The 14,013-nt window shown below is 37.8% G+C and overlaps 33 non-coding genes across 33 annotated transcripts; all 33 read right to left on the bottom strand.

The window, feature by feature from the left end:
* Positions 1-515: 515 nt before the first annotated feature.
* trnaf-gaa (transfer RNA phenylalanine (anticodon GAA)) lies at positions 516-588 on the bottom strand. The gene has a single exon. It is a non-coding gene; the product is annotated as a tRNA-Phe (tRNA).
* A 662-nt stretch (positions 589-1,250) lies between these two features.
* Positions 1,251-1,323, bottom strand: trnaf-gaa (transfer RNA phenylalanine (anticodon GAA)). Its single transcript has one exon. It is a non-coding gene; the product is annotated as a tRNA-Phe (tRNA).
* Positions 1,324-1,455: 132 nt separating this feature from the next.
* trnaf-gaa (transfer RNA phenylalanine (anticodon GAA)) lies at positions 1,456-1,528 on the bottom strand. The gene has a single exon. It is a non-coding gene; the product is annotated as a tRNA-Phe (tRNA).
* Positions 1,529-1,823: 295 nt separating this feature from the next.
* On the bottom strand, positions 1,824-1,896 carry trnaf-gaa (transfer RNA phenylalanine (anticodon GAA)). The gene has a single exon. It is a non-coding gene; the product is annotated as a tRNA-Phe (tRNA).
* Positions 1,897-2,028: 132 nt separating this feature from the next.
* Positions 2,029-2,101, bottom strand: trnaf-gaa (transfer RNA phenylalanine (anticodon GAA)). Its single transcript has one exon. It is a non-coding gene; the product is annotated as a tRNA-Phe (tRNA).
* A 295-nt stretch (positions 2,102-2,396) lies between these two features.
* trnaf-gaa (transfer RNA phenylalanine (anticodon GAA)) lies at positions 2,397-2,469 on the bottom strand. Its single transcript has one exon. It is a non-coding gene; the product is annotated as a tRNA-Phe (tRNA).
* A 501-nt stretch (positions 2,470-2,970) lies between these two features.
* trnaf-gaa (transfer RNA phenylalanine (anticodon GAA)) lies at positions 2,971-3,043 on the bottom strand. The gene has a single exon. It is a non-coding gene; the product is annotated as a tRNA-Phe (tRNA).
* A 662-nt stretch (positions 3,044-3,705) lies between these two features.
* On the bottom strand, positions 3,706-3,778 carry trnaf-gaa (transfer RNA phenylalanine (anticodon GAA)). The gene has a single exon. It is a non-coding gene; the product is annotated as a tRNA-Phe (tRNA).
* Positions 3,779-3,910: 132 nt separating this feature from the next.
* trnaf-gaa (transfer RNA phenylalanine (anticodon GAA)) lies at positions 3,911-3,983 on the bottom strand. The gene has a single exon. It is a non-coding gene; the product is annotated as a tRNA-Phe (tRNA).
* Positions 3,984-4,278: 295 nt separating this feature from the next.
* Positions 4,279-4,351, bottom strand: trnaf-gaa (transfer RNA phenylalanine (anticodon GAA)). The gene has a single exon. It is a non-coding gene; the product is annotated as a tRNA-Phe (tRNA).
* Positions 4,352-4,646: 295 nt separating this feature from the next.
* Positions 4,647-4,719, bottom strand: trnaf-gaa (transfer RNA phenylalanine (anticodon GAA)). Its single transcript has one exon. It is a non-coding gene; the product is annotated as a tRNA-Phe (tRNA).
* A 295-nt stretch (positions 4,720-5,014) lies between these two features.
* trnaf-gaa (transfer RNA phenylalanine (anticodon GAA)) lies at positions 5,015-5,087 on the bottom strand. Its single transcript has one exon. It is a non-coding gene; the product is annotated as a tRNA-Phe (tRNA).
* Positions 5,088-5,217: 130 nt separating this feature from the next.
* Positions 5,218-5,290, bottom strand: trnaf-gaa (transfer RNA phenylalanine (anticodon GAA)). The gene has a single exon. It is a non-coding gene; the product is annotated as a tRNA-Phe (tRNA).
* A 91-nt stretch (positions 5,291-5,381) lies between these two features.
* trnaf-gaa (transfer RNA phenylalanine (anticodon GAA)) lies at positions 5,382-5,454 on the bottom strand. The gene has a single exon. It is a non-coding gene; the product is annotated as a tRNA-Phe (tRNA).
* Positions 5,455-5,586: 132 nt separating this feature from the next.
* trnaf-gaa (transfer RNA phenylalanine (anticodon GAA)) lies at positions 5,587-5,659 on the bottom strand. The gene has a single exon. It is a non-coding gene; the product is annotated as a tRNA-Phe (tRNA).
* A 295-nt stretch (positions 5,660-5,954) lies between these two features.
* Positions 5,955-6,027, bottom strand: trnaf-gaa (transfer RNA phenylalanine (anticodon GAA)). The gene has a single exon. It is a non-coding gene; the product is annotated as a tRNA-Phe (tRNA).
* A 501-nt stretch (positions 6,028-6,528) lies between these two features.
* trnaf-gaa (transfer RNA phenylalanine (anticodon GAA)) lies at positions 6,529-6,601 on the bottom strand. The gene has a single exon. It is a non-coding gene; the product is annotated as a tRNA-Phe (tRNA).
* Positions 6,602-7,101: 500 nt separating this feature from the next.
* Positions 7,102-7,174, bottom strand: trnaf-gaa (transfer RNA phenylalanine (anticodon GAA)). Its single transcript has one exon. It is a non-coding gene; the product is annotated as a tRNA-Phe (tRNA).
* Positions 7,175-7,469: 295 nt separating this feature from the next.
* On the bottom strand, positions 7,470-7,542 carry trnaf-gaa (transfer RNA phenylalanine (anticodon GAA)). The gene has a single exon. It is a non-coding gene; the product is annotated as a tRNA-Phe (tRNA).
* Positions 7,543-8,043: 501 nt separating this feature from the next.
* On the bottom strand, positions 8,044-8,117 carry trnaf-gaa (transfer RNA phenylalanine (anticodon GAA)). Its single transcript has one exon. It is a non-coding gene; the product is annotated as a tRNA-Phe (tRNA).
* A 500-nt stretch (positions 8,118-8,617) lies between these two features.
* On the bottom strand, positions 8,618-8,691 carry trnaf-gaa (transfer RNA phenylalanine (anticodon GAA)). The gene has a single exon. It is a non-coding gene; the product is annotated as a tRNA-Phe (tRNA).
* A 295-nt stretch (positions 8,692-8,986) lies between these two features.
* Positions 8,987-9,059, bottom strand: trnaf-gaa (transfer RNA phenylalanine (anticodon GAA)). The gene has a single exon. It is a non-coding gene; the product is annotated as a tRNA-Phe (tRNA).
* Positions 9,060-9,559: 500 nt separating this feature from the next.
* Positions 9,560-9,632, bottom strand: trnaf-gaa (transfer RNA phenylalanine (anticodon GAA)). Its single transcript has one exon. It is a non-coding gene; the product is annotated as a tRNA-Phe (tRNA).
* A 486-nt stretch (positions 9,633-10,118) lies between these two features.
* Positions 10,119-10,191, bottom strand: trnai-gau (transfer RNA isoleucine (anticodon GAU)). Its single transcript has one exon. It is a non-coding gene; the product is annotated as a tRNA-Ile (tRNA).
* A 271-nt stretch (positions 10,192-10,462) lies between these two features.
* Positions 10,463-10,534, bottom strand: trnaf-gaa (transfer RNA phenylalanine (anticodon GAA)). Its single transcript has one exon. It is a non-coding gene; the product is annotated as a tRNA-Phe (tRNA).
* Positions 10,535-11,034: 500 nt separating this feature from the next.
* On the bottom strand, positions 11,035-11,107 carry trnaf-gaa (transfer RNA phenylalanine (anticodon GAA)). The gene has a single exon. It is a non-coding gene; the product is annotated as a tRNA-Phe (tRNA).
* Positions 11,108-11,197: 90 nt separating this feature from the next.
* Positions 11,198-11,270, bottom strand: trnaf-gaa (transfer RNA phenylalanine (anticodon GAA)). Its single transcript has one exon. It is a non-coding gene; the product is annotated as a tRNA-Phe (tRNA).
* Positions 11,271-11,402: 132 nt separating this feature from the next.
* Positions 11,403-11,475, bottom strand: trnaf-gaa (transfer RNA phenylalanine (anticodon GAA)). The gene has a single exon. It is a non-coding gene; the product is annotated as a tRNA-Phe (tRNA).
* A 295-nt stretch (positions 11,476-11,770) lies between these two features.
* Positions 11,771-11,843, bottom strand: trnaf-gaa (transfer RNA phenylalanine (anticodon GAA)). Its single transcript has one exon. It is a non-coding gene; the product is annotated as a tRNA-Phe (tRNA).
* A 501-nt stretch (positions 11,844-12,344) lies between these two features.
* On the bottom strand, positions 12,345-12,417 carry trnaf-gaa (transfer RNA phenylalanine (anticodon GAA)). Its single transcript has one exon. It is a non-coding gene; the product is annotated as a tRNA-Phe (tRNA).
* A 295-nt stretch (positions 12,418-12,712) lies between these two features.
* On the bottom strand, positions 12,713-12,785 carry trnaf-gaa (transfer RNA phenylalanine (anticodon GAA)). The gene has a single exon. It is a non-coding gene; the product is annotated as a tRNA-Phe (tRNA).
* A 500-nt stretch (positions 12,786-13,285) lies between these two features.
* trnaf-gaa (transfer RNA phenylalanine (anticodon GAA)) lies at positions 13,286-13,358 on the bottom strand. The gene has a single exon. It is a non-coding gene; the product is annotated as a tRNA-Phe (tRNA).
* Positions 13,359-13,843: 485 nt separating this feature from the next.
* Positions 13,844-13,916, bottom strand: trnai-gau (transfer RNA isoleucine (anticodon GAU)). Its single transcript has one exon. It is a non-coding gene; the product is annotated as a tRNA-Ile (tRNA).
* Positions 13,917-14,013: the final 97 nt, after the last annotated feature.

Genomic DNA, 14,013 nt, shown 5'->3' with positions numbered 1-14,013 from the left:
CTGAGCTATTTCGGCACATTAATAGTCGTACAAATCACATTCAATAAGAATAACTTAAAAAGCAGTGAGTAAATTGAAATTTAACACATGTTAGATGATCAACCAACAGGTTTAAAAATGACCAAACAGGTTAGCCAGATGATCAGCTGCCGAAACCAGGGATCGAACCAGCTACATTTAGATTTTCAGTCTAACGCTCTCCCAACTGAGCTCTTTTGGCACATTAATAACCAGACAAATCACATTCAACAAGAATAACTTAAAAAGCTGTGAGTAAATTGAAATAATGATCTGCTGCCGAATGATCAGCTGCCGAAACCAGTGATTGAACCAGGGACATTTAGATCTTCAGTCTAACGCTCCCCCAACTGAGCTATTTCGGCACATTAATAATCACACAAATCACATTCAAGAAGAATAACTTAAAAAGCAGTGAGTAAATTGAAATTCAACACATGTTAGAAGATCAATCCACAGGTTTAAAAATGACCAAACAGGTTAGCCAGATGATCAGCTGCCGAAACCAGGGATCGAACCAGGGACATTTAGATCTTCAGTCTAACGCTCCCCCAACTGAGCTATTTCTGCACGTTAATAGTCATACAAATCACATTCAAGAAGAATAACTTAAAAAGCAGTGAGTAAATTGAAATTTAACACATGTTAGATGATCAACCAACAGGTTTAAAAATGACCAAACAGGTTAGTCAGATGAGCAGCTGCCGAAACCAGGCATCGAACCAGGTACATTTAGATTTTCAGTCTAACGCTCTCCCAACTGAGCTCTTTTGGCACATTAATAACCATACAAATCACATTCAAGAAGAATAACTTAAAAAGCTGTGAGTAAATTGAAATAATGATCTGCTGCCGAATGATCAGCTGCCGAAACCAGTGATCGAACCAGGGACATTTATATCTTCAGTCTAACGCTCCCCAACTGAGCTATTTCGGCACATTAATAGTCGTACAAATCACATTCAAGAAGAATAACTTAAAAAGCAGTGAGTAAATTGAAATTTAACACATGTTAGATGATCAACCAACTGGTTTAAAAATGACCAAACAGGTTAGCCAGATGATCAGCTGCCGAAACCAGGGATCGAACCAGGTACATTTAGATTTTCAGTCTAACGCTCTCCCAACTGAGCTCTTTTGGCACATTAATAACCATACAAATCACATTCAACAAGAATAACTTAAAAAGCTGTGAGTAAATTGAAATAATGATCTGCTGCCGAATGATCAGCTGCCGAAACCAGTGATTGAACCAGGGACATTTAGATCTTCAGTCTAACGCTCTCCCAACTGAGCTATTTCGGCACATTAATAATCACAGAAATCACATTCAACATGAATAACTTAAAAAGCAGTGAGTAATTAGAAATTTAACACATGTTAGTAGATCAACCAACAGGTTTAAAAATGACCAAACAGATTTGCCTGATGATCAGCTGCCGAAACCAGGGATCGAACCAGGGACATTTAGATCTTCAGTCTAACGCTCTCCCAACTGAGCTATTTCGGCACGTTAATAGTCATACAAATCACATTCAAGAAGAATAACTTAAAAAGCAGTGAGTAAATTGAAATTTAACACATGTTAGATGATCAACCAACAGGTTTAAAAATGACCAAACAGGTTAGCCAGATGATCAGCTGCCGAAACCAGGGATCAAACCAGGTACATTTAGATTTTCAGTCTAACGCTCTCCCAACTGAGCTCTTTTGGCACATTAATAACCATACAAATCACATTCAACAAGAATAACTTAAAAAGCTGTGAGTAAATTGAAATAATGATCTGCTGCCGAATGATCAGCTGCCGAAACCAGTGATCGAACCAGGGACATTTATATCTTCAGTCTAACGCTCTCCCAACTGAGCTATTTCGGCACATTAATAATCACACAAATCACATTCAACATGAATAACTTAAAAAGCAGTGAGTAATTTGAAATTTAACACATGTTAGTAGATCAACCAACAGGTTTAAAAATGACCAAACAGGTTAGCCTGATGATCAGCTGCCGAAACCAGGGATCGAACCAGGGACATTTAGATCTTCAGTCTAACGCTCTCCCAACTGAGCTATTTCGGCACGTTAATAGTCATACAAATCACATTCAAGAAGAATAACTTAAAAAGCAGTGAGTAAATTGAAATTTAACACATGTTAGATGATCAACCAACAGGTTTAAAAATGACCAAACAGGTTAGCCAGATGATCAGCTGCCGAAACCAGGGATCAAACCAGGTACATTTAGATTTTCAGTCTAACGCTCTCCCAACTGAGCTCTTTTGGCACATTGATAACCATACAAATCACATTCAACAAGAATAACTTAAAAAGCTGTGAGTAAATTGAAATAATGATCTGCTGCCGGATGATCAGCTGCCGAAACCAGGGATCGAACCAGGGACATTTAGATCTTCAGTCTAACGCTCTCCCAACTGAGCTATTTCGGCACATTAATAACCACACAAATCACATTCAACATGAATAACTTAAAAAGCAGTGAGTAATTTGAAATTTAACACATGTTAGTAGATCAACCAACAGGTTTAAAAATGACCAAACAGGTTAGCCAGATGATCAGCTGCCGAAACCAGGGATCGAACCAGGTACATTTAGATTTTCAGTCTAACGCTCTCCCAACTGAGCTCTTTTGGCACATTAATAACCATATAAATCACATTCAACAAGAATAACTTAAAAAGCAGTGAGTAAATTGAAATAATGATCTGCTGCCGGATGATCTGCTGCCGAAACCAGTGATCAAAACAGGGACATTTAGATCTTCAGTCTAAACGCTATCCCAACTGAGCTATTTCGTCACATTAATAACCATACAAATCACATTCAAGAAGAATAACTTAAAAAGCAGTGAGTAAATTGAAATTCAACACATGTTAGAAGATCAATCCACAGGTTTAAAAATGACCAAACAGGTTAGCCAGATGATCAGCTGCCGAAACCAGGGATCGAACCAGGGACATTTAGATCTTCAGTCTAACGCTCCCCCAACTGAGCTATTTCTGCACGTTAATAGTCATACAAATCACATTCAAGAAGAATAACTTAAAAAGCAGTGAGTAAATTGAAATTTAACACATGTTAGATGATCAACCAACAGGTTTAAAAATGACCAAACAGGTTAGCCAGATGATCAGCTGCCGAAACCAGGCATCGAACCAGGTACATTTAGATTTTCAGTCTAACGCTCTCCCAACTGAGCTCTTTTGGCACATTAATAACCATACAAATCACATTCAAGAAGAATAACTTAAAAAGCTGTGAGTAAATTGAAATAATGATCTGCTGCCGAATGATCAGCTGCCGAAACCAGTGATCGAACCAGGGACATTTATATCTTCAGTCTAACGCTCCCCAACTGAGCTATTTCGGCACATTAATAGTCGTACAAATCACATTCAAGAAGAATAACTTAAAAAGCAGTGAGTAAATTGAAATTTAACACATGTTAGATGATCAACCAACAGGTTTAAAAATGACCAAACAGGTTAGCCAGATGATCAGCTGCCGAAACCAGGGATCGAACCAGGTACATTTAGCTTTTCAGTCTAACGCTCTCCCAACTGAGCTCTTTTGGCACATTAATAACCATACAAATCACATTCAACAAGAATAACTTAAAAAGCTGTGAGTAAATTGAAATAATGATCTGCTGCCGAATGATCAGCTGCCGAAACCAGTGATTGAACCAGGGACATTTAGATCTTCAGTCTAACGCTCTCCCAACTGAGCTATTTCGGCACATTAATAATCACACAAATCACATTCAACATGAATAACTTAAAAAGCAGTGAGTAATTTGAAATTTAACACATGTTAGTAGATCAACCAACAGGTTTAAAAATGACCAAACAGGTTAGCCAGATGATCAGCTGCCGAAACCAGGGATCGAACCAGGGACATTTAGATCTTCAGTCTAACGCTCTCCCAACTGAGCTATTTCGGCACATTAATAACCATACAAATCACATTCAACAAGAATAACTTAAAAAGCAGTGAGTAAATTGAAATAATGATCTGCTGCCGGATGATCTGCTGCCGAAACCAGTGATCAAAACAGGGACATTTAGATCTTCAGTCTAACGCTATCCCAACTGAGCTATTTCGTCACATTAATAACCATACAAATCACATTCAAGAAGAATAACTTAAAAAGCAGTGAGTAAATTGAAATTTAACACATGTTAGTAGATCAACCAACAGGTTTAAAAATGACCAAATAGGTTAGCCTGATGATCAGCTGCCGAAACCAGGGATCGAACCAGGGACATTTAGATCTTCAGTCTAACGCTCTCCCAACTGAGCTATTTCGGCACGTTAATAGTCATACAAATCACATTCAAGAAGAATAACTTAAAAAGCAGTGAGTAAATTGAAATTTAACACATGTTAGATGATCAACCAACAGGTTTAAAAATGACCAAACAGGTTAGCCAGATGATCAGCTGCCGAAACCAGGGATCGAACCAGGTACATTTAGATTTTCAGTCTAACGCTCTCCCAACTGAGCTCTTTTGGCACATTAATAACCATACAAATCACATTCAACAAGAATAACTTAAAAAGCTGTGAGTAAATTGAAATAATGATCTGCTGCCGAATGATCAGCTGCCGAAACCAGTGATCGAACCAGGGACATTTAGATCTTCAGTCTAACGCTCTCCCAACTGAGCTATTTCGGCACATTAATAATCATACAAATCACATTCAAGAAGAATAACTTAAAAAGCAGTGAGTAAATTGAAATTTAACACATGTTAGATGATCAACCAACAGGTTTAAAAATGACCAAACAGGTTAGCCAGATGATCAGCTGCCGAAACCAGGGATCGAACCAGGTACATTTAGCTTTTCAGTCTAACGCTCTCCCAACTGAGCTCTTTTGGCACATTAATAACCATACAAATCACATTCAACAAGAATAACTTAAAAAGCTGTGAGTAAATTGAAATAATGATCTGCTGCCGAATGATCAGCTGCCGAAACCAGTGATTGAACCAGGGACATTTAGATCTTCAGTCTAACGCTCTCCCAACTGAGCTATTTCGGCATATTAATAATCACACAAATCACATTCAACATGAATAACTTAAAAAGCAGTGAGTAATTTGAAATTTAACACGTTAGTAGATCAACCAACAGGTTTAAAAATGACCAAACCGATTAGCCTGATGATCAGCTGCCGAAACCAGGGATCGAACCAGGGACATTTAGATCTTCAGTCTAACGCTCTCCCAACTGAGCTATTTCGGCACATTAATAACCATACAAATCACATTCAACAAGAATAACTTAAAAAGCTGTGAGTAAATTGAAATAATGATCCTGCTGCCGAATGATCAGCTGCCGAAACCAGTGATCGAACCAGGGACATTTAGATCTTCAGTCTAACGCTCTCCCAACTGAGCTATTTCGGCACATTAATAATCACACAAATCACATTCAACATGAATAACTTAAAAAGCAGTGAGTAATTTGAAATTTAACACATGTTAGTAGATCAACCAACAGGTTTAAAAATGACCAAATAGGTTAGCCTGATGATCAGCTGCCGAAACCAGGGATCGAACCAGGGACATTTAGATCTTCAGTCTAACGCTCTCCCAACTGAGCTATTTCGGCACGATAATAGTCATACAAATCACATTCAAGAAGAATAACTTAAAAAGCAGTGAGTAAATTGAAATTTAACACATGTTAGATGATCAACCAACAGGTTTAAAAATGACCAAACAGGTTAGCCAGATGATCAGCTGCCGAAACCAGGGATCGAACCAGGTACATTTAGATTTTCAGTCTAACGCTCTCCCAACTGAGCTCTTTTGGCACATTAATAACCATACAAATCACATTCAACAAGAATAACTTAAAAAGCTGTGAGTAAATTGAAATAATGATCTGCTGCCGGATGATCAGCTGCCGAAACCAGGGATCGAACCAGGGACATTTAGATCTTCAGTCTAACGCTCTCCCAACTGAGCTATTTCGGCACATTAATAACCACACAAATCACATTCAACATGAATAACTTAAAAAGCAGTGAGTAATTTGAAATTTAACACATGTTAGTAGATCAACCAACAGGTTTAAAAATGACCAAACAGGTTAGCCAGATGATCAGCTGCCGAAACCAGGGATCGAACCAGGTACATTTAGATTTTCAGTCTAACGCTCTCCCAACTGAGCTCTTTTGGCACATTAATAACCATATAAATCACATTCAACAAGAATAACTTAAAAAGCAGTGAGTAAATTGAAATAATGATCTGCTGCCGGATGATCTGCTGCCGAAACCAGTGATCAAAACAGGGACATTTAGATCTTCAGTCTAAACGCTATCCCAACTGAGCTATTTCGTCACATTAATAACCATACAAATCACATTCAAGAAGAATAACTTAAAAAGCAGTGAGTAAATTGAAATTCAACACATGTTAGAAGATCAATCCACAGGTTTAAAAATGACCAAACAGGTTAGCCAGATGATCAGCTGCCGAAACCAGGAATCGAACCAGGGACATTTAGATCTTCAGTCTAACGCTCCCCCGACTGAGCTATTTCTGCACGTTAATAGTCATACAAATCACATTCAAGAAGAATAACTTAAAAAGCAGTGAGTAAATTGAAATTTAACACATGTTAGATGATCAACCAACAGGTTTAAAAATGACCAAACAGGTTAGCCAGATGAGCAGCTGCCGAAACCAGGGATCGAACCAGGTACATTTAGATTTTCAGTCTAACGCTCTCCCAACTGAGCTCTTTTGGCACATTAATAACCATACAAATCACATTCAACAAGAATAACTTAAAAAGCTGTGAGTAAATTGAAATAATGATCTGCTGCCGAATGATCAGCTGCCGAAACCAGTGATCGAACCAGGGACATTTATATCTTCAGTCTAACGCTCTCCCAACTGAGCTATTTCGTCACATTAATAATCACACAAATCACATTCAACATGAATAACTTAAAAAGCAGTGAGTAATTTGAAATTTAACACATGTTAGTAGATCAACCAACAGGTTTAAAAATGACCAAACAGGTTAGCCTGATGATCAGCTGCCGAAACCAGGGATCGAACCAGGGACATTTAGATCTTCAGTCTAACGCTCTCCCAACTGAGCTATTTCGGCACGTTAATAGTCATACAAATCACATTCAAGAAGAATAACTTAAAAAGCAGTGAGTAAATTGAAATTTAACACATGTTAGATGATCAACCAACAGGTTTAAAAATGACCAAACAGGTTAGCCAGATGATCAGCTGCCGAAACCAGGGATCAAACCAGGTACATTTAGATTTTCAGTCTAACGCTCTCCCAACTGAGCTCTTTTGGCACATTAATAACCATACAAATCACATTCAACAAGAATAACTTAAAAAGCTGTGAGTAAATTGAAATAATGATCTGCTGCCGGATGATCAGCTGCCGAAACCAGGGATCGAACCAGGGACATTTAGATCTTCAGTCTAACGCTCTCCCAACTGAGCTATTTCGCCACATTAATAACCACACAAATCACATTTAACATGAATAACTTAAAAAGCAGTGAGTAATTTGAAATTTAACACATGTTAGTAGATCAACCAACAGGTTTAAAAATGACCAAACAGGTTAGCCAGATGATCAGCTGCCGAAACCAGGGATCGAACCAGGTACATTTAGATTTTCAGTCTAACGCTCTCCCAACTGAGCTCTTTTGGCACATTAATAACCATATAAATCACATTCAACAAGAATAACTTAAAAAGCAGTGAGTAAATTGAAATAATGATCTGCTGCCGGATGATCTGCTGCTGAAACCAGTGATCAAAACAGGGACATTTAGATCTTCAGTCTAAACGCTATCCCAACTGAGCTATTTCGTCACATTAATAACCATACAAATCACATTCAAGAAGAATAACTTAAAAAGCAGTGAGTAAATTGAAATTCAACACATGTTAGAAGATCAATCCACAGGTTTAAAAATGACCAAACAGGTTAGCCAGATGATCAGCTGCCGAAACCAGGAATCGAACCAGGGACATTTAGATCTTCAGTCTAACGCTCCCCCCAACTGAGCTATTTCTGCACGTTAATAATCATACAAATCACATTCAAGAAGAATAACTTAAAAAGCAGTGAGTAAATTGAAATTTAACACATGTTAGATGATCAACCAACAGGTTTAAAAATGACCAAACAGGTTAGCCAGATGAGCAGCTGCCGAAACCAGGGATCGAACCAGGTACATTTAGATTTTCAGTCCAACGCTCTCCCAACTGAGCTCTTTTGGCACATTAATAACCATACAAATCACATTCAAGAAGAATAACTTAAAAAGCTGTGAGTAAATTGAAATAATGATCTGCTGCCGAATGATCAGCTGCCGAAACCAGTGATCGAACCAGGGACATTTATATCTTCAGTCTAACGCTCTCCCAACTGAGCTATTTCGTCACATTAATAATCACACAAATCACATTCAACATGAATAACTTAAAAAGCAGTGAGTAATTTGAAATTTAACACATGTTAGTAGATCAACCAACAGGTTTAAAAATGACCAAACAGGTTAGCCTGATGATCAGCTGCCGAAACCAGAGGATCGAACCAGGGACATTTAGATCTTCAGTCTAACGCTCTCCCAACTGAGCTATTTCGGCACGTTAATAATCATACAAATCACATTCAAGAAGAATAACTTAAAAAGCAGTGAGTAAATTGAAATTTAACACATGTTAGATGATCAACCAACAGGTTTAAAAATGACCAAACAGGTTAGCCAGATGATCAGCTGCCGAAACCAGGGATCAAACCAGGTACATTTAGATTTTCAGTCTAACGCTCTCCCAACTGAGCTCTTTTGGCACATTAATAACCATACAAATCACATTCAACAAGAATAACTTAAAAAGCTGTGAGTAAATTGAAATAATGATCTGCTACCGGATGATCAGCTGCCGAAACCAGGGATCGAACCAGGGACATTTAGATCTTCAGTCTAACGCTCTCCCAACTGAGCTATTTCGGCACATTAATAATCACACAAATCACATTCAACATGAATAACTTAAAAAGCAGTGAGTTATTTGAAATTTAACACATGTTAGTAGATCAACCAACAGGTTTAAAAATGACCAAACAGGTTAGCCTGATGATCAGCTGCCGAAACCAGGGATCGAACCAGGTACATTTAGATTTTCAGTCTAACGCCCTCCCAACTGAGCTCTTTTGGTAGATTAATAACCATATAAATCACATTCAACAAGAATAACTTAAAAAGCAGTGAGTAAATTGAAATAATGATCTGCTGCCGGATGATCTGCTGCCGAAAACAGTGATCAAAACAGGGACATTTAGATCTTCAGTCTAACGCTATCCCAACTGAGCTATTTCGTCACATTAATAACCATACAAATCACATTCAAGAAGAATAACTTAAAAAGCAGTGAGTAAATTGAAATTCAACACATGTTAGAAGATCAATCCACAGGTTTAAAAATGACCAAACAGGTAAGCCTGATGATCAGCTGCCGAAACCAGGGATCGAACCAGGGACATTTAGATCTTCAGTCTAACGCTCCCTCAACTGAGCTATTTCGGCACGTTAATAGTCAAACAAATCACATTCAACAAGAATAACTTAAAATGCAGTGAGTAAATTAAAATTCAACACATGTTAGAAGATCAACCCACAGGTTTTAAAATTTACCAATCAGGTTAACCTGATGATTAGCTACCGAAACCAGCGTTCGAACCAGGGACATATAGATCTTCAGTCTAACGCTCTCCCAACTGAGCTATTTCGGCACATTAATAACCATGCAAATCACATTCAAGAAGAATAACTTAAAAAGCAGTGAGTAAATTCAAATGATGATCAGCTGCCGAAGCTAGGGATCGAACCAGGGACATTTAGATCTACATTCTAACGCTCTCCCAACTGAGCTATTTCAGCACGTGAATAACCAAACAAATCACATTCAACAAGAATAACTTAAAAAGCAGTGAGTTAATTGAACTTTAACACATGTTAGAAGATCAACACACAGGTTTAAATATGACCGTACAGGTTAGCCTGATGAACAGCTGCCGAAACCAGGGTTCGAACCAGGAACATATAGATCATCAGTCTAACACTCTCACAACTGAGATATTTCGGCACATTAATAACCACACAAATCACATTCAACAAGAATAACGTAAAAAGCAGTGAGTAAGTTGAAACTAAAAAAATGTTAGAACCATAGAAGATCAACTTAAAAAGCAGTGAGTAAATTGAACTTTAACACATGTTAGACACATGTAAATACCACACAAATCACATTCAACAAGAATAACTTAAAAAGCAGTGAGTAAATTAAACTTTAACACATGTTAGAAGATCAACAAACAAGTTTAAAAATGACCGTACAGGTAAGCCTGATGATCCGCTGCCGAAACCAGGGATCAAACCAGGGACATTTAGATCTTCAGTCTAACGCTCCCCAACTGAGCTATTTCGGCACGTTAATAGTCATACAAATCACATTCAAGAAGAATAACTTAAAAAGCAGTGAGTAAATTGAAATTTAACACACGTTAGATGATCAACCAACAGGTTTAAAAATGACCAAACAGGTTAGCCAGATGATCAGCTGCCGAAACCAGGGATCGAACCAGGTACATTTAGATTTTCAGTCTAACGCTCTCCCAACTGAGCTCTTTTGGCACATTAATAACCATATAAATCACATTCAACAAGAATAACTTAAAAAGCAGTGAGTAAATTGAAATAATGATCTGCTGCCGGATGATCTGCTGCCGAAACCAGTGATCAAAACAGGGACATTTAGATCTTCAGTCTAACGCTCTCCCAACTGAGCTATTTCGTCACATTAATAATCACACAAATCACATTCAACATGAATAACTTAAAAAGCAGTGAGTAATTTGAAATTTAACACATGTTAGTAGATCAACCAACAGGTTTAAAAATGACCAAACAGGTTAGCCTGATGATCAGCTGCCGAAACCAGGGATCGAACCAGGGACATTTAGATCTTCAGTCTAACGCTCTCCCAACTGAGCTATTTCGGCACTTTAATAGTCATACAAATCACATTCAAGAAGAATAACTTAAAAAGCAGTGAGTAAATTGAAATAATGATCTGCTGCCGGATGATCAGCTGCCGAAACCAGGGATCGAACCAGGGACATTTAGATCTTCAGTCTAACGCTCTCCCAACTGAGCTATTTCGTCACATTAATAACCATACAAATCACATTCAAGAAGATTAACTTAAAAAGCAGTGAGTAAATTGAAATTTAACACATGTTAGATGATCAACCAACAGGTTTAAAAATGACCAAAAAGGTTAGCCAGATGATCAGCTGCCGAAACCAGGGATCGAACCAGGGACATTTAGATCTTCAGTCTAACGCACCCCCAACTGAGCTATTTCGGCACGATAATAGTCAAACAAATCACATCCAAGAAGAATAACTTAAAAAGCAGTGAGTAAATTGAAATTTAACACATGTTAGATGATCAACCAACAGGTTTAAAAATGACCAAACAGGTTAGCCAGATGATCAGCTGCCGAAACCAGGGATCAAACCAGGTACATTTAGATTTTCAGTCTAACGCTCTCCCAACTGAGCTCTTTTGGCACATTAATAACCATACAAATCACATTCAACAAGAATAACTTAAAAAGCTGTGAGTAAATTGAAATAATGATCTTCTGCCGAATGAACAGCTGCCGAAACCAGTGATCGAACCAGGGACATTTAGATCTTCAGTCTAACGCTCTCCCAACTGAGCTATTTCGGCACATTAATAATCATACAAATCACATTCAACATGAATAACTTAAAAAGCAGTGAGTAATTTGAAATTGAACACATGTTAGTAGATCAACCAACAGGTTTAAAAATGACCAAACAGGTTAGCCAGATGATCAGCTGCCGAAACCAGGGATCAAACCAGGTACATTTAGATTTTCAGTCTAACGCTCTCCCAACTGAGCTCTTTTGGCACATTAATAACCATATAAATCACATTCAACAAGAATAACTTAAAAAGCAGTGAGTAAATTGAAATAATGATCTGCTGCCGGATGATCTGCTGCCGAAACCAGTGATCAAAACAGGGACATTTAGATCTTCAGTCTAAACGCTATCCCAACTGAGCTATTTCGTCACATTAATAACCATACAAATCACATTCAAGAAGAATAACTTAAAAAGCAGTGAGTAAATTGAAATTTAACACATGTTAGTAGATCAACCAACAGGTTTAAAAATGACCAAACAGGTTAGCCTGATGATCAGCTGCCGAAACCAGGGATCGAACCAGGGACATTTAGATCTTCAGTCTAACGCTCTCCCAACTGAGCTATTTCGGCACGTTAATATTCATACAAATCACATTCAAGAAGAATAACTTAAAAAGCAGTGAGTAAATTGAAATTTAACACATGTTAGATGATCAACCAACAGGTTTAAAAATGACCAAACAGGTTAGCCAGATGATCAGCTGCCGAAACCAGGGATCAAACCAGGTACATTTAGATTTTCAGTCTAACGCTCTCCCAACTGAGCTCTTTTGGCACATTAATAACCATACAAATCACATTCAACAAGAATAACTTAAAAAGCTGTGAGTAAGTTGAAATAATGATCTGCTGCCGGATGATCAGCTGCCGAAACCAGGGATCGAACCAGGGACATTTAGATCTTCAGTCTAACGCTCTCCCAACTGAGCTATTTCGCCACATTAATAACCACACAAATCACATTCAACATGAATAACTTAAAAAGCAGTGAGTAATTTGAAATTTAACACATGTTAGTAGATCAACCAACAGGTTTAAAAATGACCAAACAGGTTAGCCAGATGATCAGCTGCCGAAACCAGGGATCGAACCAGGTACATTTAGATTTTCAGTCTAACGCTCTCCCAACTGAGCTCTTTTGGCACATTAATAACCATATAAATCACATTCAACAAGAATAACTTAAAAAGCAGTGAGTAAATTGAAATAATGATCTGCTGCCGGATGATCTGCTGCCGAAACCAGTGATCAAAACAGGGACATTTAGATCTTCAGTCTAACGCTCTCCCAACTGAGCTATTTCGTCACATTAATAATCACACAAATCACATTCAACATGAATAACTTAAAAAGCAGTGAGTAATTTGAAATTTAACACATGTTAGTAGATCAACCAACAGGTTTAAAAATGACCAAACAGGTTAGCCTGATGATCAGCTGCCGAAACCAGGGATCGAACCAGGGACATTTAGATCTTCAGTCTAACGCTCCCTCAACTGAGCTATTTCGGCACGTTAATAGTCAAACAAATCACATTCAACAAGAATAACTTAAAATGCAGTGAGTAAATTAAAATTCAACACATGTTAGAAGATCAACCCACAGGTTTTAAATTTACCAATCAGGTTAACCTGATGATTAGCTACCGAAACCAGCGTTCGAACCAGGGACATATAGATCTTCAGTCTAACGCTCTCCCAACTGAGCTATTTCGGCACATTAATAACCATGCAAATCACATTCAAGAAGAATAACTTAAAAAGCAGTGAGTAAATTCAAATGATGAACAGCTGCCGAAGCTAGGGATCGAACCAGGGACATTTAGATCTACATTCTAACGCTCTCCCAACTGAGCTATTTCAGCACGTGAATAACCAAACAAATCACATTCAACAAGAATAACTTAAAAAGCAGTGAGTTAATTGAACTTTAACACATGTTAGAAGATCAACACACAGGTTTAAATATGACCGTACAGGTTAGCCTGATGAACAGCTGCCGAAACCAGGGTTCGAACCAGGAACATATAGATCATCAGTCTAACACTCTCACAACTGAGATATTTCGGCACATTAATAACCACACAAATCACATTCAACAAGAATAACGTAAAAAGCAGTGAGTAAGTTGAAACTAAAAAAATGTTAGAACCATAGAAGATCAACT

Source organism: Gadus morhua, chromosome 17 (assembly GCF_902167405.1).
Source record: "Gadus morhua chromosome 17, gadMor3.0, whole genome shotgun sequence".
NCBI lineage: Eukaryota > Metazoa > Chordata > Actinopteri > Gadiformes > Gadidae > Gadus > Gadus morhua.
Note: the sequence above shows the minus strand (reverse complement) of the source record. Positions and strands in the feature narration are given on the sequence as shown.